Source organism: Oncorhynchus nerka, linkage group LG12, assembly GCF_034236695.1.
Source record: "Oncorhynchus nerka isolate Pitt River linkage group LG12, Oner_Uvic_2.0, whole genome shotgun sequence".
Taxonomy (NCBI): Eukaryota; Metazoa; Chordata; class Actinopteri; order Salmoniformes; family Salmonidae; genus Oncorhynchus; species Oncorhynchus nerka.
In genome coordinates this window covers 26897206-26920645 of record NC_088407.1, presented here as the reverse complement: position 1 = coordinate 26920645, position 23440 = coordinate 26897206, and the positions used below count along the sequence as shown (strand labels likewise).

The window sequence follows — 23440 nt, the reverse complement described above, 5'->3', positions numbered from 1 at the left end:
GCCTGCTGGTTTTCTATTATACCTGATAATTAATTGCACAAACCTGGTGTGCCGGGTCAATAATCAATCCCTAATTAAAGGAAACAAACATAAGCAGTGTGAGCTGGCTTCGAGTTACAGAGTTGAGCTTGAGGGAAAGAGCCAATACTGTAGCTCAATGTTAGGCCTACTAGAGTACAGGACAGTGGGATATGTCGTCAATTTGACAGTGTGTCAGTCATTCGTTTTCTTCATTGGATAAAAGCGGTTTGTAAAAAGCGCTGACAAGAAAAAAAGTCACCCTAACCCCTATAATACACCACCCCTGCTAAGCTATGAGCCCCGTGTATAATTTAAGCACCATAATAAAAGTTAAATCCATCCACGTTAATACATAAACATTCAAATAAATACAAAACAATGAGGTCAATACAACCCACAATAAAACCCAAATGTTTTTATTGAAAAATGGCTTTACAAACATACAAATGACAAATAAGTCAGACACAATCAGAGAAATAACTTCCTCTCCCAGACCTGATGCAACCATGCATTTTTCCAAAAACAGTACAAATATAAATACATACACATTTTTCTTCTTTACGGCATAACAATATATTATATACATCCGCAAATTATTATTATCAGCAGTCTACTAATTTCAGTGTGCCACTTGTGAAATACTGTACAATCAGTATGTGTTGGGAGTTTTATTATTACTTGAAATAGGACAGGAGACTTTTCTGAGGAGAGATGTAGGCACTACTAGGTCACTAGATCCAGCTAGTTGATAGAGCCCTCAAAAGCAAACCTGGACCTCAAAGACTTTTGGAAATCTTGCCCTTTAAAATCAGGGACTGATTTAGATCTGGGACACCAGATGGATGCAACTAATTATCAGGTAGAAGAGAAAAACAGCAGTATTCCGGACCTTGTAAGGTAGGATTTGAATACCCCTGTGATAGAGGCATAGCATCACAACCATTATTAGCCTGGTCCCACAATGATTGGTCTTTTGACCTATCAGATCAGATCTTTTGCCCATAATTGGTTAAAAGTTCAAAATTGGGCTGTCTGTGTCAACGCAGCCTATGAGTTCTCAAGACAACACTAAGAGATCTGGGACCAGGCTAATCAGTCTTCTGGTCAAAGAGCAGGGGCCCCATATCAGAAATACAACACAGCTCAACAACTAAAGTAACTGTTTGAGCATTGGGTTATTACAGAGTGACTGACAATTTGACAGTATACTTCATTAAATCTCCTTTCCTTACTGTACATTTTCCTTACATCTAATAGATGGGTTGGTTGTTTAGCGACCAAACCGATTCGTGCGCAACTATGGGACTAAACAGACAGGGTGGGCTTAGACTGTTGATAACATGTAAACTGTATTTAGTCTCTAAAATGTTTTTTGAAAACATAAATACATTTGCACAATGAGCACTTGTCTCTCAAATACATGGTATCAATAACAAGATACGAGCTGAAACGAGCTACCTACGATTCCCCCCACAGCAGCATCTTGTCATTGTTGCTAGCTATCTGACGGTTCAGAATCATATCAACGCATGCCTTCCAGTCACATCGATGGCGTGATGTTGTCAGCCAACCCATCTATATCTAGAACATAAAAGTCAACATTTTCCAAATAAAATTCTAAAAGCGCATATTCAAAATAAATCAATAACGCAATGTCATTAATTTGGAATGGATAACATTGCATAGTTGATCATCAACAATGAATATATTTGGCAGCTTTTTGTACAATTAATTAAAGCTGAGATGTGCGATAGGCACAACAAGCAATCCTGGAGAACCCTTTGAATAACACTATATTTGGTTCCAGGTACAACCATTTTGGTTCCAGGTAGAACTGTTTCCACATGGAACTCTATTGGAACCCGTTTTTTCTAAGAGTGTACAGACAACAGATGGGTTGGTTACTGTTTTTTTCCTAAGAGTGTACAGACAACAGATGGGTTGGTTACTGTTTTTTTCCTAAGAGTGTACAGACAACAGATGGGTTGGTTACTGTTTTTTTCCTAAGAGTGTACAGACAACAGATGGGTTGGTTACTGTTTTTTTCCTAAGAGTGTACAGACAACAGATGGGTTGGTTACTGTTTTTTTCCTAACAGTGTACAGACAACAGATGGGTTGGTTACTGTTTTTTTCCTAAGAGTGTACAGACAACAGATGGGTTGGTTACTGTTTTTTTTCCAAAGAGTGTACAGACAACAGATGGGTTGGTTACTGTTTTTTTCCTAAGAGTGTACAGACAACAGATGGGTTGGTTACTGTTTTTTTCCTAAGAGTGTACAGACAACAGATGGGTTGGTTACTGTTTTTTTCCTAAGAGTGTACAGACAACATATGGGGTGGTTACTGTTTCTTCTTCTTCCTATAACATTACATTTTACATTTACATTTAAGTCATTTAGCAGACGCTCTAAGTAACATTAGCTACCTTTGAGCATAGCAGAATAGACTTCAGCACTTAATTGCAATATTGTGTTTCCACTTCTCTCAAGCAACAAAGCCATTTGATGCAGTGTGCAAGGCAACAACAGCTTTGCATTGATCATAACAAAAGACAGCCATTACCAGGAAGCTGACAGAGCCGGTTTGGGTTCAGCTGGCGGAGAATGTGTGTGTGTGTGTGTGTGTAATAGCTATACTCGGTGGTTAAAAATTTGTGGTCTGTCGACTTTAGCCCAGGTCTGTAGTCGTCCCACTGATAGCACGGAATACATGCAAGGAGTTCTGGAGCAGTGACTGCATCATATCCTCCTGGAAGATCTATGGTGATCGAGTAGACAACAACATACATCGTTACCATCATTGGTCAAACCGCCACAGACACGTACAGTGCCGTCGGAAAGCATTCAGACCCCTAGACTTTTCCCACATATTGTTACATTAGTCTTATTCTAAAATAAATTAAATAAAACAATTTCCTCAACTATCTACACACACCACACACGCACCCACATATAATGGAGTTTATTAAAATAGAGGCCATTGTTTCCCTCTACAATAAATCAAGTATTGTGAGCAATACAGTTGCTTAAGTAACATGGATCCAAGGGAATTTTGCCACCGATACCCCCTGTATATTGTCTCGCTATTGTTATTTTGTGGCCCTTTAATTGTTATTTTTCTATTTCACTTCAGTTTATTTTATACTTGAATTATTTTTCTTAAAACTGCATTGTTGGTTAAGGGCTTGTAAATAAGCATTTCATTTGATTCGTTGCCACAAACAGTATATCAACCCACTGACTGCTTCTCTCACTGACCGTGATAAACGGGAGATCAAATTACCTGGCACTCCTTAAATCTAAGGCGCAGCAAGAGACAGCATAGACAGAAGGGTACAGTTATCATTATAGACACTAAAGGAAAGTAAAAGACAGAATAACACAATGTGCTGGCAACAGTCAGTAGAAAGTGAAAGCTATTGTGAGAGAACAATACATTCAGTACATATCAATCGACCTTGGTCAAAGAGCACCATTATATACTCCGCTTAAAGTTACAGTCTGATTTGTACATACATTGTTGGACTTTTGAATTAATGATATATATGGCAGCCAATGATCCTTCAAGAATATAACCTACAGATGCCTCATGAGCTTAGTACCACATCATAAGCCAAAATATTGTTTTAACAATGTAGAGCTTCACAATACGGTTCTATCTTTCATGTGAATGCCATGGCCTTTCAGTCCTTGTCTATTTGAGAGGGATTAGCCGATACTTCCCTAGCCCCATCCCTCATATGTATAGCTAAATAAGTGGCGGTTGTTGTTGTTTACATTATGGACTGCAGAGTAAAAACAGAGTAGGAAATACAGTAGATGCGGCACATGTTAGGAATGTTTGACAGGTCTTGCACAAGGAGTGGTGATGCATACTGTTGCTTGAAATAGGGCAGGGTAGTGTGTTTTTGTGTGTCGGAGAAGTTCGTCACTGGCCGCGGGTAGAGTTTGGTACTCACACACTCATCGCCCCCTCCCTACGCCGTTATCAGCTACACGTTAGCAATGTGCGTCGACGCACAAGTTAACTTCGCCATTTTAGTACATACATTACACACTCTATTCTTACCTCCCACCAGTAACAATTTGTTATGGTAAAAATAATATACAGACAAGCGTTCATGTTTAATTTAAGCAACGTTTATTGTACTTATCAGTGTTATGGATGAGCGCGCTGTTTGGTTCTGTTCCTCTCTCAGATCGGTAGTTTTCGGGTGGGATTAGGACCAGAGCTATGGCATTCGGTCTGGCTTTGTTTTTATTTTATTTTTTATTTTTAATTATTTTTATTTTTATTAACAACAAATCAATACATAAAGCACACGAGGGAACACAAGCATACATAGATTACAAACAATGGACAATCGAGCTAGGGGGTACAATTTCACATTACAATTACACAAGGACCTTAAGGGACATGCATATACTTACAATTCTAACAGCTTTTTTTGTAAGTAGAGCATTTAACCGTCTTAAAATACAGTTCAATTTCTTTTTGTAGGATACGAAAATGTGGTTTTCTGTTTGTAAATTTACATTTGTGTATATGAAATTTGGCCAAAAGAATAATGAAATTAATTACATAAAAATGATTCCGCTTATTTCTATTGTATGTAAAGAATCCAAACAGTACATCTCTCCACAATAGTGTAAAATCTTCATAAATGTGTTCAATTATAAACCTACTGATGTCTTGCCACAGTTTTCTTACATGCATACAATGCCAAAAAAGATGCACAACTGTTTCTGGGTGGTCATTACAAAAGGAGCAATTTGAGTTGATGTTTTCCTTAAACTTCTTCATATAGTGGTTGGCAGGATAGTATTTATGAATAATTTTAAAGGAAACTTCCTTAATTTTGTTAACAAGTAGGTATGTTTGTGGCAACATCCAAACTTTTTTCCAACAGATATTATCAATAAATCCATTCCAGTAAGGCATGACATAAGGTATAGATACAACATCCTGCTGAAACAAGGATCGTATCGCTCTGTTGTTGAATGGACCAAAAGAGAAACAAATCTTTCCTACTGATGAGTCAACAGGGTCAATAGAAGGTAGGCTCTGAGGGTCAGGTCTTGACATGTTCCTGAATAACATAGCAACACCTGAGGGAATGGCATCTAAAACAATTGCAAAATCTTTAGGTGTTACAGGGACCTTGTAAAGTGATAAGAATTCTTTATAACTGAGTAAAAGACCCTCTGCATTTACCAGTTGGCTCACCAATAGGATATTATTTCTGAACCAATATTCTAAAAACAGAGAGGTATTTTTATACAATATATCCCGATTATTCCATATATAATATCTGTGTGGAGAAAAATTGTGTTTATAAATTAAGGACCATGACAAGAAAACCTGCCGATGAAAAGCAGAAAGTTTCACTGGAACTTTGTCAATATTATAATTGCAAAACAACATGAAGTTAAGGCCACCAAAAGTAGAGAAGACATGATGAGGAATACAATTCCAGATAGAAGTGGGTCTTCTTAGGAATTGTTTTATCCAATTGATCTTGAAAGTATTATTTAAAGTAGTAAAATCCAGAAAATTCAGTCCACCATTCTCATAAGTGTTCATTACAACAGTTTTCCTAATGTAATGGGTACGGTTTCTCCCAAAAAAGTTGAAAAGCATCTGGTCTATCTCCTTGCTTATTTTACGGTCAAGATATAAAGATAGAGCACCATATGTTAGTCTAGAGATACCTTCAGCCTTGGTTATTAGGACTCTACCTTTTAAAGATAAGTCCCTCTGTAGCCATTGATTTAGTTTCTTCTGGGTTTTTTTAATAAGAGGGTTAAAATTTAGTAAGCCTCTAGACTTCTGATCCTTTGTAATGGTTATGCCTAAATATGTAAGTTCTTCTTTTACTGGAATACCATAATATGAAGGTGTCACACAATCTTTGACAGCCACGAGTTCACATTTCTTAATGTTAAGATATAGACCAGACGCTTTGGAAAAGGATTGTAATCACATTGATCGATATGGGAATTTGGTTAGCATCTTTCAGAAAAAGTGTAGTATCGTCAGCCAGCTGGCTTATAATAATTTCTTTACCAGCTATGGAAATACCTTGTACAGGACTATTATTTAAAGAATTTGCAAGAAGTTGGGTGATTAATAAAAACAGGTACGGAGAGATAGGACAACCTTGCCTAATTCCTCTCTTTAACTCAAATCTAGGTGAGGTGCCATATTTCAATTTGATAGAGCTGTTACCATTTGCATAGAGAGTCTTAATAGCCTTACAGAAAAAATCCCAAAGCCAAGTCTCTCAAGGGAGTGGAAGAGAAACTGATGCTCTACTGTGTCAAATGCTTTATAAAAATCTAAAAATAATATGAAGCTATCCTCAGTTATTAGGTCTGAGTAGTCAAGTACGTCTAATACTAGTCTGACATTGTTAGAAATATGTCTGTTCCTCATGAAGCCAGACTGTGTTTCATCAATGATTGCATCCAAAACTTCTTTAATTCTTTTTGCAAGTAGTGAGGCTAATATCTTATAGTCATTATTAAGAAGACAAATTGGACGCCAGTTATCGATGAGCAGCACTTCTTTTTTAGGCTTAGGTATCAGTGTTATTAACCCCTGACTCATTGTAGGAGGGAGAACATTGTTTTTAATACTCTCTAAAAAGACTTGGAATAGGAAGGGAGCTACTTGTTCAGAAAATAATTTGTAAAATTCTGATGTAATTCCATCAACACCTGGTGATTTATTGTTCTTTAGATGTTTGATAGACTCTATAATCTCTTCAACTTTGATGGGTTCATCACACTGTTTAGATTCTATATCACTGATAGAGTGAACATTATTCAGTGAGTTAAAAAACATATCTGTGGATTCCTGACAGTACGTAGAGCTATACAATTTTCTGTAAAAATTGCTACAGTATTTAGCGATTAATTTTTGGTCATCTGTAATAACACCATCAATGTTTAACTTATGGATAGTGTTATTTTTAGAGTGAAATTTCTCAAGTCTAAAGAAATAGGATGAATTCTGTTCTCCCTCCTCAATCCATTTTTTCCTAGATCTAATAAAGGCTCCTTCTGCTTTTAATTTATATATATTATCCAGTTTATTTTGTAACTCAATTAGTTCCATCTTCTCCTCCCCCAAGAGGTCAGCTGGGGACCTCTGAGAAAGGGAAGTTATCTTAATGATCACCTTTTCCTCCTCAGCTCTTCTGGTCTTAGCAAGATTACTACCATATTTTCTAAGATATTTGGACACCTCAAATTTAAAGAGCTCCCAGTTCTTGCAATAAGATTTTTCTTCACAAGCCCTTTCCCAAAAGTGTGAGAGCAGATCTTTAACCTCAAATGTAACTATATAATTATTTAATAATGAGCTATTTAGCTTCCAGTAGGATGCTCTACCAAGGTTTGTATCAGGGGTAAATATTTTGATATCAATGTAAATAGCCTTATGGTCTGTGAGGGGAGTAGTGCAAATATTTGTAGTAACACACTCACTATCAATACATTTGGATATAAGCCAAAAATCTATTCTGGATTGTCTGGAGCCTGTTTTGTTACTCCAAGTGAATGATCTGTCGGCCGGAAACCTCTCTCTCCATATATCAGTAAGATCAAACTTTTCCATAAAAAGTATTAAACCCAAATTCTGATTGGTTGGCCTACCTGGGGGCCATCTATCAGTTGAATTATCTATTGTAATGTTAAAGTCCCCTCCTATCAATAATAACGAATTGGGAAATTTAGATAACCAATGAAGTATATGTTTCTCTAGATTCAAGCAATTCATCATTCTCATGTTTGGTGTTGTACCCGTAGAAGTTTACAGTAATGAGTGTAATGTCATTGTAACTGATCACAAGACAAATAAAGTGACCAAAGGGGTCACATTCCGAGTGTAGAATATTACCACCAAAAGTATTTTTCATTGTAGTGACACCAGCAGAGCGTTCAGATCCATGGGAAAGCCAAATATCGTTGCCCCACTGTGACCTCCAGAAGTTGGCATCAGCAGAAATTGAGTGAGACTCTTGAAAAAAGCAAAAATCTGTTCGAAATTGTTTAGCAAATAAAAATAAGGCCTTGCGCTTCACACTGTTTCGTAACCCCCTAGCATTAAGAGATAATATAGACAAAGACAAAACAACAAAGATTATATAAAAGTATAAACTGTAGTAGGATGAGTCAAAGACGTAGGAGCAGTGAACGTAAACGATAAGGCTTTGTTGTGTCTGTCCCGAATGGCTCGTTGACGTGAACGGGTATATTGGAAGACACCATGTCAGTAGGGATGAGATTTTGTAAATGTGTTATATCGTATCGTGAGAAACGGATTGCAAAGGTGAAATGTATATAATTCATGATGTTTAGCTGAGTGGAAAATGTAGGCTTTGATGATGGTAATTGCTTAATTAATTTGTGTTTGTTATGTTCTGATGGGGGGGGGGGGGGGGGGGAGTATGCATCTGACCTGAACTGACAAGGTACAAATCTGTCGTTCTGCCCCTGAACAGGCAGTTAACCCACTCTTTCTAGGCCGTCATTGAAAATAAGAATTTGTTCTTAACCGACTTGCCTGGTAAAATAAAAAAAATAAAGGCAGCCCCCCGCATCTCTCTGATTCAGAGGGGATTGGGTTAAATGCAGAAGACACATTTCAGTTGAATATATTCAGTTGGACAACTGACTAGGTATCCTCCTTTCCCTTTCTTAAGAGGGTGTTGGGCCACCACGAGCTGCCAGAACAGCTTCAATGCGCCTTGGCGTAGATTCTACAAATGTCTGGAACTTCCTGTGTGCTTTCAATATACTTTGTATCCCTCAATTGTTTATTTTGGAAGTTACCTATAGAATGGATGGAAAGTGATCGCTTGAGTCGCAACAAAATGGATGATCAAGTTCGGAATGAACCAATTTCACGTGTACAACATCTATAGACCTGCATCACTATACTGAGAGCTTTGCCGTTTCTAAAATTACCTATTTGGGTGTTTTCTGAGCCTTTATTCATGTTTTTTTGTGGCCCCCATATTACACAACGAGGATGAGGAAGTGATTTGCTGTTTAGGGGCAAGTAAAAAATGAAAAACGCACAAAAAGGTGTCTGGACATGTCATAACATGTCATAACATGTCATAAAAAACAGACATTTGGTTGTAAAAAAGACACTGCTCCTTTAAGGTTGTCATTAGATTTTGGGTGGAGTCATGAAACTTTGGTGGGAAAAATGAGGTCCCCACTGGCAAATGTTGAATACCACTGTGTTAAGGTCTAATGTTAGTCTGTGGTGTTAGCTGCATGCACTAGCTGCATGCACAAAGTGATGTAGACTAGACCTTACTGTAGCTACCTGTACAGAGACACAGCCCTGCAATTTGAGCTGCAGCTGGATCATGTCCACCTCCTGGGAGGAGCAGAGTTTGGTCAGCTCGGCAGTGCGCGCCTGCATCTCGTCGATGGCCACGTCCACAGGCTTCAGCTCTACCTGCTTCTCCCCAAACACCTCCACACGCTTCTTCACATACGGAAATGTGTTGGCTGCTGGACAGGAGAGATACAGCACACAGTCAGGTCTCAGACAATTATACACTCCATAGCCCAAATCACTACACCCTAACATTTTATAACATTGTAACAAATTATAACAGCATTGTCTGGTATTGGTCTTGGAGTAATTTCTCACAGAACCTTCTGTCTCCTTCCATGGTTCTTAAATGATCATTCTGAAAGCCTTTCTGAGAAGCAGACAATTTAAATGCTGAAGCTAATGTAACACTGATCTAACTGGAGTCCTTGGTCAAATATACGAACAGGTCATGTCGTGCAGCAATTTTATTGCAACAAAAAGTAAACATCCCTGAGCAAACAAACCACACATAACAAAACTCTTGTATTGGTTTATAGCAGGGATGGGCAACTTATATATACAGTTGAAGTCAGAAGTTTACATACACTTAGGTTGGAGTCATTAAAACTAGTTTTTCAACCACTCCAAAAAAATGTCTTGCTAACAAACTATAGTTTTTGCAAATCGGTTAGGACATCTACTTTGTGCATGACACTAGTAAGTTTTCCAACAATTGTTTACAGACAGATTATTTCACCTTACCACAATTCCGGTGGGTCAGAAGTTTACATTAACTAAGTTGACTGTGCCTTTAAACAGCTTGTGCAATTCCAGAAAATGTCATGGCTTTAGAAGCTTCTGAGGCTAATTGATATAATTTTGAGTCAAATTGGAGGTGTACCTGTGGCTGCTATGATGGAACTGGCTCTCATGAGGACCACCACAGGAAAAGAAGACCCAGAGTTACCTCTGCTGCAGAGGATAAATTCATTAGAGTTAACTGCACCTCAGATTGCAGCCCAAATAAATGCTTCAGAGTTCAAGTAACAGACACATCTCAACATCAACTGTTCAGAGGAGACTGCGTGAATCAGGCCTTTGTGGTCGAATTGATGCAATGAAACCACTACTAAAGGGCACCAATAAGAGATTTGCTTGGGCCAAGAAACACAGGCAATGGACTTTAGACCGGTGGAAATCTGTCCTCTGGTCTGATGAGTCCAAAGTTGAGATTTTTAGTTCCAACCGCTGTGTCTTTGATCTCCGCATGTGTGTTTCCCACTGTGAAGCATGGAGGACAAGGTGTGATGGTGTAGGGGTGCTTTGAATTCAAGGCACACTTAACCAGCATGGCTACCACAGCAGTCTGCAGTGATACGCCATCCCATCTGGTTTGTGCTTAGTGGGACTATCATTTGTTTTTCAACAGGACAATGACCCAAAACACACCTCCAGGCTGTGTAAGGGCTATTTGACAAAGAAGGAGAGTGATGGAGTGCTGCATCAGGTGACCTGGCCTCCACAAATCACCTGACCTCAAATCAATTGAGATGGTTTGGGATGAGTTGGACCGCAGAGTGAAGGAAAAGCAGCCAACAAGTGCTCAGCATATGTGGGTACTCCAAGACAGTTGGAAAATCATTCCAGGTGAAGCTGGTTGAGGGAATTCCTAGAGTGTGCAAAGCTTTCATCAAGGCAAAAGGTGGCTACTTTGAAGAATCTACAATTTATTTCTTTAACACTTTTCTGGTTCCTACAAGATTAATTTCATAGTTTTGATGTCTTCACGAATATTCTACAATGTAGAAAAAAGTAAAAATAAAGAAAAACCCAGGAATGAGTAGGTTTGTCCAAACTTTTGACTGGTACTGTATATATGGAGACTGTTTAGTGCCAAAAATAAGGGGCTAAATACCTGAATCTGTTGTTTCATTGTCACATTGGTCTAACGGGAGACAGGCGCAGGAATGCGTAATAGTTTTTTTTATTTACCCAAATTACAGCGTGCCATGTAAAAACAAACACGTATGCAAAACACAGGGTTGAAACCCAACCAAAAGAGCGAGGAGTACCTCAAATAAATACACCGGGGCGAGACCAGTAACATACACTCACACAATGATTCCACACGGGACGAGACCCGTAATCATCTACGCAATACAAGTGTCACGAAAGCCAAAACAACACAGGTACTCACACGACCAACGGACATTGGAACAATAATCTGACAGCCCAATGGAAATCAAAGGGCATATTTAAGCAATTACAAATCAGTGGGAATGGGGACCAGGTGTGCGTAATGACATAGTTCCGGAGGGATCCGTGACATCCAGGTAGTGAATCTGTTTTCAATACGTTTGTATGGGCTAATAGTAGTAAGGCCAAATATACATTTTCATATGTTTTACACATTTTCGGGATACTTCAAGGGCTCTTAAAATGTAAAATCAATATAGCTAAATTATCTTTAGTATGACCTTAAAACAATTCCATATATAGACACCCCCCCCCCCACATTTCTGGTTATATTATTTTCCTGCTGTGAGAAGTGGGGTCAAACTAAGATTGTGCACCTATAGGTTGTAAAAATAGGTTGTTAAGCTAAATAACTGGTGTAAAGTGTGTGAATGTTTGTAACAAAAATGTAAAGCTAACTAGTGGTTTTAAAGAGGTTGTAATGAGGTCATGAAGCTAACTTTTGAGCACTGTCCTCCTCTTGCACTGCTCCTCCACACCACCATGTTTCTTCCCCATCAGTGTGTACGGCGTCTCGAACATGAAGCGGTTGATGTTGTGGCACTTCTCGAAGTCTGTCTTCTTCTCCGGACAGTCCTTCTCGTCAAAGTAAGCCTTGACGAAGGTGACCTGGATGTAAGCGAACTTGATGTCCAGGTCTTTGGGGTTGACCTGTTGGAGACAGGAGGGGTGTTAGGTAGAACCTAGATGATGTATTACCTAGAAAAGGTCAATTATTTATGTCGTCTTTGAATCAGTGCTCTTGAATGCAAGTCACTTTCCTGTAAAAAGGCCACGTCTAGATGGGATACAGATTTAGTCAAATTTGACTTCAATAGTAGATAACCCTAACCTTTTTCCTAACCTGCTGAATAAGTTCTCCTAAACCTGTTACAAAAAGTAAATTCTGACAAAAACTGTATCCCTTCTAGGCAAAATCCACATGAACGGAACTAAGGCCAATAGTTTCTCCTGATCAGGTCACATGGTCAGGAAGAGCTCCTGGCTTTTGGTATAGCATCCTTTATATCAGTGGGTGACCAAACCTTGTCCTGGAGTCCTTCAGTATGTATAGTACTACAGCAATTTCTAGATGGTTCATATTTGGACCATCCTCTCTTCTCAGGAAACAAGAAAATACATGTTTTTATTTCTGGCTGAAAATTAAATTCATTTGAAACTACTGCAGAGTTTCCAACTCCAATAAAGGAAGCAGCCTATTTCCTTATTCTAGGATCTCGTAGACTCAAAAGTAGTGCACTGCATAGGGAATATGATGCCATTTGGGACGCAACTATAGTTATTACCTTGCTGGAGTCCTGGATGATTTTGTCGTTTTCAGCTCCAAATTTGTACCCGTAGAGCCATAGAAGGCGCTGAGAGATCTCCGACAGACCTGTGAGTTTGGGCTCCTTGTAAACATACTCCTTCCCATCCTCCTCCTCAAAGTAGCCCTGTCAACAAGACATATTAGCAATCTTAGAAAACTGAGAGTGTTCCAAATTCCAACTGGCCAATGGTGGTGCGGATGTTCATGCTGCAAAACAGGTGCAGACTCAGGAGGAAAATATTCAGTCATAAATCAATTAGACTAACTCTCAAATGTGAAATAAAGTTTTGTCGGATATTTCAATATATTTATTAGGATTTTTGAATGTATGCAAGCATAAAAAAAACATTACATAATGAAACATGAATTAATAAAATTCTAACAATCCATCTATATAAAACAAGGTTGTCATTTTTGTGATACTGTAAAGTACCTGAGTTAGCCGCCTTAGGAAACTCTAAACATCTCAAAATATAAAATACACTGCCTCCAGAAAGTATTCACACCCCTTGAACTTTTCCATATTTTGTTGTGTTACAAAGTCGGATTAAAATAGATTTAATTGTCATTTTTTGTCAACGATCTACACAAAATACTCTAATGTCAAAGTGGAAGACAAATGTAAACATTTCTAAAACACACTGAACAAAAATATAAATGCAACATGTAAAGTGTTGCTCCCATGTTTTATGAGCTGAAATAAAAGATCCCAGAAATGTTCCATACGCACAAAAACCTTATTTCTCTCAAATGTTTTGCACAATTAAAAAAAAATCCCTGTTAGTGAGCATTTCTGCTTTGCTAAGATAATCCATCAACCTGACAGGTATGGTTTATCAAGAAGCTGCTTAAACAGCATGATCATCACACAGGTGCACCTTGTGCTGGGGGACAATAAAAAGGCACTCTAAATGTGCAGTTTTGTCACACAACAGAATGCCACAGATGTCTCAAGTATTGAGGGAGCATGCAATTGGCACACTGACTGCAGGAATGTCCACCAGAGCTGTTGCCAGAGAATTTAATGTTATTCTCTAAAACAACGTTGGAAAATTTTGGGAGTACGTCTAACCGGCCTCAAAACCGCAGACCACGTATAACCACGCCACCCCAGGACCGCCACATCCGGCTTCTTCACCTGTGGGATCATCTGAGACCAGCCACCAGGATTGTTGATGAAACTCTGGGTTTACACAACCAAAGAATTTCTGCACAAACGGTCAGAAACCGACTCATCGGCGTGCTTGTCCTCCCCCCAGGGTCTTGACCTGACTGCAGTTCTGCGTCGTAACCAACTTGTGTGCAAATGCTCACCTTCGATGGCCACTGGCACGCTGGAGAAGTGTGCTCTTCACGGATTAATCCTGGTTTCAACTATACCGAGCAGATGGCAGACAGCGTGTATGGCATCGTGTGGGAGAGCGGTTTGCTGATGTCAACGTTGTGAACAGAGTGCCCCATGGTTGCGGTGGGGTTATGGTATGGACAGGAATAAACTACGGACAATGAACACTATTGCATTTTATCGATGGCAATTTGAATGCAGAGAGATACCATGATGAGATCCTGAGGCCCATTGTTGTGCCATTCATCCCCCGCCCTCACCTCATGTTTCAGCATGATAATGCACAGCAGCCCCATGTCACAAGGATCTGTAGACAACTCCTGGAGGCAGAAAATGGCCTGCATTCCATGGCCAGCTTTCTAACCAGACATGTCACCCATTGAGCAAGGTTGGGATGCTCTGGATCGACGTGTACGACAGCGTGTTCCAGTTGCCGACAATATCCAGCAACTTCGCACAGCCATTGAAAAGGAGTGGGACAACATTCAACTGGCCACAATCAACAGCCTGATCAACTCTATGCGAAGGAGATGTGTCGAGCTGCATGAGATAAGTGGTGGTCACACCAGATACTGACTGGTTTTCTGATCCATGCCCCTACTTTTTTTTAAGGTATCTGTCCCCGACAGATGCATATCTGTATTCCCAGTAAAATCTTAGAAATGATTGCATGTTGCGTTTTATATATTTGTTCAGTGTATCTTGACTAGATAAGTACAGTGCCGACCCGTCATTCAGGGCAGGTGGGGAAGACCCCCACCTGTTTTGAGCCCTACCTGTTTTGCATGTTATTTTGGCATTAATACGTGTCACATATCAGTTTGCAAAGAATGTAAAAAAGAAACATTGCATTAATTAAGCCGCATACAAACATGGCCTCTTTTTGCCTTTCTTGAGTAGGGCAGCTCCAAAATGTAGGTGTTTCAGCCTAGCTCAGAGAATGACAAGTTTGATGACAAAATATGTAAAACAGGCATGGTGCGGAAAAGAAAGTGATGTTGGTTCAGCTTTATGTAGGCCCTTAACAGATTGTGCGCACTGCTTTTCACCATTAAAGTGGAATTAATGTATTGTTTAGTATTGTGGCTTTGCTGGCATGCATCTAAAACATTTCTTTTTTTGTCCCACCAAGATTTACATGATAAAATCGCCACTGTATAGGTATTTACGTGAGTAAATACATGTTAGAATCACCTTTGGCAGCAATTTACAGCTGTGAGTCTTTCTGGCTAAGTTCCTAAGAGCTTTCCACACCTGGATTGTGTATCATTTGCCCACTATTCTTTTCAAAATTCTTCAAGCTCTGCCAAATTGGCTGTTGATCATTACTAGTCAACCATTTTCAGGTCTTGCCATATATTTTCATGCAGATTTAAGTCAAAACTGTAACATTCACTGTCTTCTTGGTAAACAACTCCAGTGTAGATTTGGCCTTGTGTTTTAGGTTATTGGCCTGCTGAATGGTGAATTCATCTCCCAGTGTCTGGTGGAAGGCAGATTGAACCAGGTTTCCCTCTAGGATTTTGCCTTTGATTGGCTTCATTACATTTCTTTTTTTATCCTGAAAAACACCCTAATACTTAATCATTACAAGCATACCCATAACATGCAGCCACCACTATGCTTGAAAATATGGAGAGTGGTACTCAGTGATGTGTTAAATTGGATTTGACCCAAACATAACACTTTGTATTCAGGACAATGTTAATTGCTTTGCCACATTTTTTGCAGTGTTACTGTAGTGCCTATAGGCTTCCTTCTTTTCACTCTGTCAATTAGGTTAGTATTGTGGAGTAACTACAATGTTGTTTGTTGATCTGATCCATCCTCAGTTTTTTCCTATCACAGCCATTAAAATCTGTAACAAGTAAACATTGGCCCCATGGTGAAATCCCTAAGCGGTTTCCTTCTGCTCCGGCAACTGAGTTAGGAAGGACGCCTGTATCTTTTTAGTGACAGGGTGTATTGATACACCATCCAAAGTGTAATTAATAACTTAACCATGCTCAAAGGGATATTCAATGTTTTTTTTACCCATCTACCAACAGCGGCCCATCTTTGCGAGGCATTGGAAAACCTCCCTGGTCTTTGTCGTGGAATCTGTGTTTGAAATTCACTGCTTGACTGAAGGACCTTACAGACAATTGTCTGTGTGGGTTACAGTAATGAGTTAGTCATTCAAAAATCATGTTAAAACTATTATTACACACACAGCGTGTGCAACTTATTATCTGACTTGTTAAGCAAATATTTACTCCTGAACCTATTTTGGCTTGCCTTAACAAAAGGGTAAATACTTATTGACTCAATACATTTCAGATTTTACATTTTAATGAATTTGTAAAATAAATAGAAAAGAAAACATAATTCCACTTTAACATAATTGGGGTATTGTGTGTGTGTAGGTGGCCAGTGACAAAAAAATCTAAATGTAATCTATTTGAAATTCAGTCTTTATCACAACAAAATGTGTTAAAAGTCACGGGTTGCGAATACATTCTGAAGGCACTGTATCACACAGACAGAGATACAAATCATCCCTTATCTATCTGAAGAGAGAAGTGAAACTTAAGCTAAGCCTTGGTGTTGTAGCATTTTTAGCCCTCTCACATCTATCCTCCTCAGAGGCCACTAGTCTACGGGATTGGTGTAATTTCACTTGAATTTAATATCTCTCTCTCTCAGTTAGGGAAGTAACCAAGAAAGAACACCACATCCCAGGTGGTTGATAGATACGGATATCAGATGTGGTTAAAGTAAGCGTACAAGATCCAACCACAAGTACCTCAATGACGCTACATTAGCTAGACTATGACAGATGAGCACTGTTGTTATTTTTCTATAGTAATTAACAGAGAGAGACAAGTTTATTTTCACCCCAAACAAATGCAAGACGGATAGGAAGATACCCTTCGGCAGTATTACTTGTGGCTAGGATATGGGGATTGAGCTCGGGCCAATTCCGGTGTGAGTTATCTGGCCCAAATGTATTACTTGGGGATTGGGGGGATTGGGCCGATTGGGCCTACTCTTTGGCAGATGATTACATGGGCTGCTTTAAATAGTTAACATTTCATTATTTATTTTCCATATTTTCTCAATGTTTCTGTGCTAAATTTTTTTTTAAATGAAAATCTTTAAGAATTCTGCGTAGTATTTTCATACTTTGTGCAAGGCAGTTGATAAGCATTTAAAAAATTGTGGATGGAGCCTCCCCAATACCGCAGCGGTCTAAGACACTGCGTCGCAGTGTAAACTGCGTTGCTACAGACGCGGCCGGCACGGGTCTCGAACCACAACCGGGAGACCAATGAGGGGACAATTGGCCCAGCGTCGTCCGAGTTAGGGGAGGGTTTGGCAGATCGGGATGTCCTTGTCCCATCGCGCTGTAGCGACTCCTGTGGCGGGCCAGGCGCATGCACGCTGACACGGTCACCAGGTGTATGGTGTTTCCTCTGACAAATGTATTTTTTTTGTGGATGGGTATAATTTTTATGTATAAAATAGTAAAATGACTAAATCTGGTAATGTTGTAGACATTTATTTAAATTTGCATTTGGGCCGCTTCTGGGGGGATTCACGTAAGATGCCGGCAAAGTCGACCTGAATTGCGGTAGATGGAAACGGCCTGATGTACTTGGGCCGACACTGGGCATTCATTCATTTTGATTCCAGGCCGATTCAATCAGTTCCGGCCCTCCGGAACTAGCAGGGTAACATCTAAAAATAAGGATGGCGTAAGTAATGGGCTCTCCATCCTTGACAGAGAAGTACAATTGGTTGAGCCAGCATACTAAACAATGATTAGCTAAACCTACTAGCATAGCGCTTCGAATACATGCCCCATCCATTGTGTTACCTTGTAAGTGGTATGCTAGTGGGGATATTGGAAAGGAGCCATTGACTACAGTTCCTCCCCAGTGTCTGTCTGAGTCTGTGGGTGAAGCGCTTCACAGGTATGCTGTCTCAAAGGGCATAAAATCAAATAAAAAAAGACTGGGAGGCAAATAGAAGGTGATCTTGTATGTTTTATTCCATATCCTCCCACCTGTTCATAGAAGGCCACTCTGTAGTAGGTCCCCAGCAGTCTCCGGCCTGTATGCATCACCTCCAGGATCTTATTGTAAGTTCTGTGCAGCATGTCATACAGACGGCTCAGTTTCTGAAGAAAGAAAACCCCCACATCACTGGGTATTTGGTGTGTGTGTGTGTGTGTGTGTGTGTGTGTGAGTGTGTGTGTGTGTATTCGCTTATGATTGTGCACGCTATTGTGTGTCTAACTCTGTGTGTGTGTGTGATATTTTTGAGAACAACTACACTGCACTGCATATAGGTTGTTATCAATAAAATGTCACAATATGGTACAGAGAGTTCGGTTTGGCTTCTGGGGGGCAAGGAGACCCCAGCTCCGCTAAAACCATACGTGCTGACAAATATGTGCTGTCTTCAAGGGATTGTTAAATACATTTCATAACTATTTGTTTTTAATATCATCACCTCTTGAAGAGTATAGTCAGAATGACACATTTCTGATTATTCCACATTTAGCTCTATCATCAGTTATACAGCATGTGACTGCATGCTTTCATGTTCAGTAAACATCAATTGATCATGTCATTTCAGAAGTGAGGGTAGCCTATCCGTTTGGCATGTAACTAGCTAGCTATCTGAGCAAACATGTCATTTAACTTGCTTCATCAGAGATTAGGCTTTTGGAAAGATCCTGACAATGGCACCTGACAATGGCAAGTCCTCGTCCTGGGAAAGTTGTCACTCATACTTCTGTCATCACCACTATAGATGGCAAGCAACTCAAACAATATGTGGACATAGCCATCTAGTTTATCCCCTGAAAGTTAGCTTGTTAATTGGCCATTATTGACGTGATCTGTTATTAGCTAGCTAGCCAATTTGACATGGTCCATCAATCAATGTAGCCTAGCTATCATGTCTGTCAGCAGCAATTGTGACACTTAAAAACAATGTTGAAAAGGGGATAATGTTATCCAACTTCACTAGGTAGGCCTACATTAGGTCTACTTACCACTATGTTAAGCCAACTGTACAAAGTTTCAACCGGTAGCTTTAAAAAGTAAACATGATCAGCTAACAGTACATCGGAAAATGTGCCCTTCTGCTGCTTGACAGGCAGAGCCCACATAGGATGGGAAATGAACCTAAACCACTCATACTTCTCATGTATAGTTAACTTTGATTTTACATACTCAATTATGCAATTAATGGTGGCCAATCTTGTGAGATATTGTCAGAGAGAGAACTGAGAGAGGCTATAAGAACATGCCACTGCCAAAAGACAACACAGAGAGTGTGTTCCAAATGGCACCCTATTCTCTATTTAATGCACTACTTTTGACCAGGGTCCTTAGTAGGGCACTATCTAGGGAATAAGGTGCCATTTGAGACTCGACCAAAGAGCTTTTTAAAGCCAGAGACAAAGCTTCTATTCAAGCTAAGAAGAGAAGAGAGTCTCAGCATGAGAAGATGGAGAGTGGGACATTCTTAGGGTAAACTACTCATGGACAGTATTTACGTGTGAGACCTTATTTCATAAGCTGAGGAAGGACTGAATTAGCCTTGCTTATTTCTGCTTTCTAAACACAGGGGACAGCGTAATGGATAGCGCAATACACAGACAAGCAGGACATAGTTAATATAGTCTGGAATGTTGAATGGCATTGTCTCAACCTTACAATCAAATACTCATTGTGGGATTCACACAGAAATTATTTTCCTACAGTCAATCCTAGAATGGTTTTGGGTATTTTAAAAACGAATACAGCCACATCTGTACATGAGTGTTTTTTTGTAAACAAGATGCTGTGTAAATATTGCTCACAAGGATTACATTTACATTTCAGTCTTGTTTGTGTGTGTGTGTGTGTGTGCATTCATGTGTTTGGCTCGTACCTCAAAGGTCATGGCGTTTCTCGTAGACAGGGATGACGAGCTTGGCGATGTGTGTGATCAGTTCGTATCGCTCTGCTTTCCACAGCCCCCTCACACACAGCTCCAGGTGTTCCACTAGGACCTCCTGGAAAAGCCAGGATACGCACGTGCGGGCCAGTAACAACAGTCAGCACAGTGTGAGAGAAATTACATATTTACCTGATTTATTTGATATTTATGATTAACAATTGATATTTAACTAATAGTAAGACATTTCTGTCCTGCTAGTGTCTGTGTTTTTATGGTCTCCACTGTAGTTCCCTGCAGCTAATCTGAGCGTATGGTCATCAGAGATGTCTTGAGTCGCCAAATGATTTAATGACTACATTACATAAACAAGAATGTGTTTTACTAGGGATCGCTTAGGATCAATCCCTCATTGTCTCAAAATCATCCTTGCAACGGCAAACTAAGCCAGGGGGGATTAAGACAAAAACCCGTGCAGATAACAGGATGAACCCAGAGTGACTTATGACGCTCCCTGGTCTGCATGGGAGGGGTTGAACCAACCATGACTGAGCATTGTTAGTGTCAGCCAAAAATATACAGTTGAAGTCAGAAGTTTACATACACAAACTCAGTTTCACAATTCCTGACATTTAATCCTAGTAAAAATGCCCTGTTTTAGGTCAGTTAGAATCACCACTATTATAAGAATGTGAACTGTCTGAATTATAGTAGAGAGAATTATTTATTTATTTCATCACATTCCCATTGGGTCAGAAGTTTACATACACTCAATTAGTATTTGGTAGCATTGCCTTTAAATTGTTTAACTTGGGTAAAACATTTTGGGGTAGCCTTCCACATGCTTCCCACAATAAGGGGTGAATTTTGGCCCATTCCTCCTGACAGAGCTGGTGTAACTGAGTCAGGTTTGTAGGCCTCCTTGCTCATACAAGCTTCTTCAGTCCTGCTCACACATTTTCTATAGAATCGAGGTCAGGGCTTTGTGATGGCCATTCCAATACCTTGACTTTTTTGTCCTTCAGCCATTTTGCCACAACTTTGGAAGTATGCTTGGGGTCATCGTCCATTTGGAAGACCCATTTGCGACTAAGCTTTTACTTCCAGACTGATGTCTTGAGATGTTGCTTCAATATATCCACAATTTTCCATCCTCATGATGCCATCTATTTTGTGAAGTGCACCAATCCCTCCTGCAGCAAAGCACCCCCACAACACGATGCTGCCACCCCCGTGCTTCACGGTTGGGATGGTGCTCTTCGGCTTGCAAGCCCTCCCCCTTTTTCCTCCAAACATAATGATGGTCTTTATGGCCAAACAGTTATATTTTTGTTTCATCAGACCAGAGGACATTTCTCCAAAAATAACAGTCTTTGTCCCCATGTGCAGTTGCAAACGGTAGTCTGGCTTTTTCATGGTGGTTTTGGAGCAATGGCTCCTTCTTTGCTGAGTGGCCTTTCAGGTTATGTCGATATAGGACTCGTTTTACTGTGGATATAGACACTTTTGTACCCGTTTCCTCCAGCAGCTTCACAAGGTCCTTTGCAGTTGTTCTGGGATTGATTTGCACTTTTCACACCTAAGTACATTCATCTCTAGGAGACAGAACGCGTCTCCTTCCTGAGTGGTATGACAGCTGCCTGGTCCCATGGTGTTTATACTTGCGTACTATTGTTTGTACAGATGAACGTGGTATCTTCAGGCATTTGGAAATTGCTCCCAAGGATGAACCAGACTTGTGGAGGTCTACAATGTTTTTTCTGAAGTCTTGGCTGATTTCTTTTGATTTTCCCATGATGTCAGGCAAAGAGGCCCTGAGTATGAAGGTAGGCCTTGAAATACATCCACAGGTACACCTCCAATTGACTCAAATGATATCAAAAATAAGCTTTAAAGCCATTACATAATTTTCTGGAATTTTCCAAGCTGTTTAAAGGCACAGTCAACTTAGTGTAAGTAAACTTCTGACCCACTGGAATTGTTAGATTATTTCACTTATAAATCACTGTGTCTGTAAACAATTGTTGGAAAAATTCCTTGTGTCATGCACAGAGTAGATGTCCTAACTGACTTGCCAGAACTATAGTTTGTTAACAATACATTTGTGGAGTGGTTGAAAAACAAGTTTTAATGACTCCAACCTTAGTGTATGTAAACTTCCCACTTCAACTGTATAGTACTCTGCATTTGTGTAAAGGTTAGGTTACTCGGTCCAACACTCAAGGGTGTGGGGTTGATCAGCCTCCTTATTGCAATAATTAACCGATATTGAATAAAGATGATTGTTTGAAGAAAGGACAAAGTCGCTCTCTCTCTCTCTCTGCTATTATTCTAACACCTTGGCCATAGGACTTGGCAAGATGGCACCAGTTCAGGAGAAACAGGTCAAGCTGTTATCAATCACAACAAAGACTTCTCAACATTGAGAGATGAATCCATGTGCAATATTAACCACCAGTGCCTTCTATTGGCAGTTAATTAACTGCGATATGATTTATAGAAGAAGAAAAATAGTGGTGTCTATTATTAAAAGCAAATATGACATGATGAAATCATTGTCATTATATGATCACAACTGTACACAAGCCTGCATAAATGCACACACGCATACACACACACACACACACACACACACACACACACACACACACACACACACACACACACACACACACACACACACACACACACACACACACACACACACACACACACACCTCAGTGTAGTAGACATCCTGCATGCCTGTGTCATCCTTCATGGCGGCCTCCTCTTCAATGTTCAGAGTGACCCTCTTGAATGCAGCCAGGCCACTGGGGAACATCTCTGAAAGAACCACAACAATAACAGCTAAAGACAGAGGCAGTCTCTATGGTACTTCATTCTTTCACCACTATTGGGTGGAGGAGAGTAGACCAGCACTTCAGACAACATAAAACGAGGCCCAGCACATCTTGGATGATGCATTCTCAGTCTTTGTAAAGCTGTTGCTGTTCCAAGTGGCGCTCTTTATTATTGTTAAACCAGTCAGTGGATGCTGTCAGTGTTGTAGTACTGGAGTCCGGTCTCGAGACCACATATTGCATGTATGAATAATTTTGTAAAGTTTAAGGATTATGTTTATTTATTCACCAAATTATGTTAAAATGTTTAACCAATTACTTTCATATTAATTTTTAATTCAAAAAGTTGAGAATGCTTTTTGTCAGCCCGCTAGCCAAGCTAAATTAGCTCAT

At 39.8% G+C, this 23440-nt stretch overlaps 1 long non-coding RNA gene and 1 pseudogene across 1 annotated transcript; both read right to left on the bottom strand.

The window, feature by feature from the left end:
- Positions 1 to 421: 421 nt before the first annotated feature.
- Positions 422 to 23440, bottom strand: part of LOC115139074 (dedicator of cytokinesis protein 11-like) — a 101411-nt pseudogene continuing 78392 nt past the window's right edge.
- On the bottom strand, positions 17798 to 18306 carry LOC115138036 (uncharacterized). The gene is made up of 2 exons (XR_003864883.1): positions 18132 to 18306; positions 17798 to 17992 (listed from the first exon to the last, which is right to left on the bottom strand). It is a non-coding gene; the product is annotated as an uncharacterized LOC115138036 (long non-coding RNA).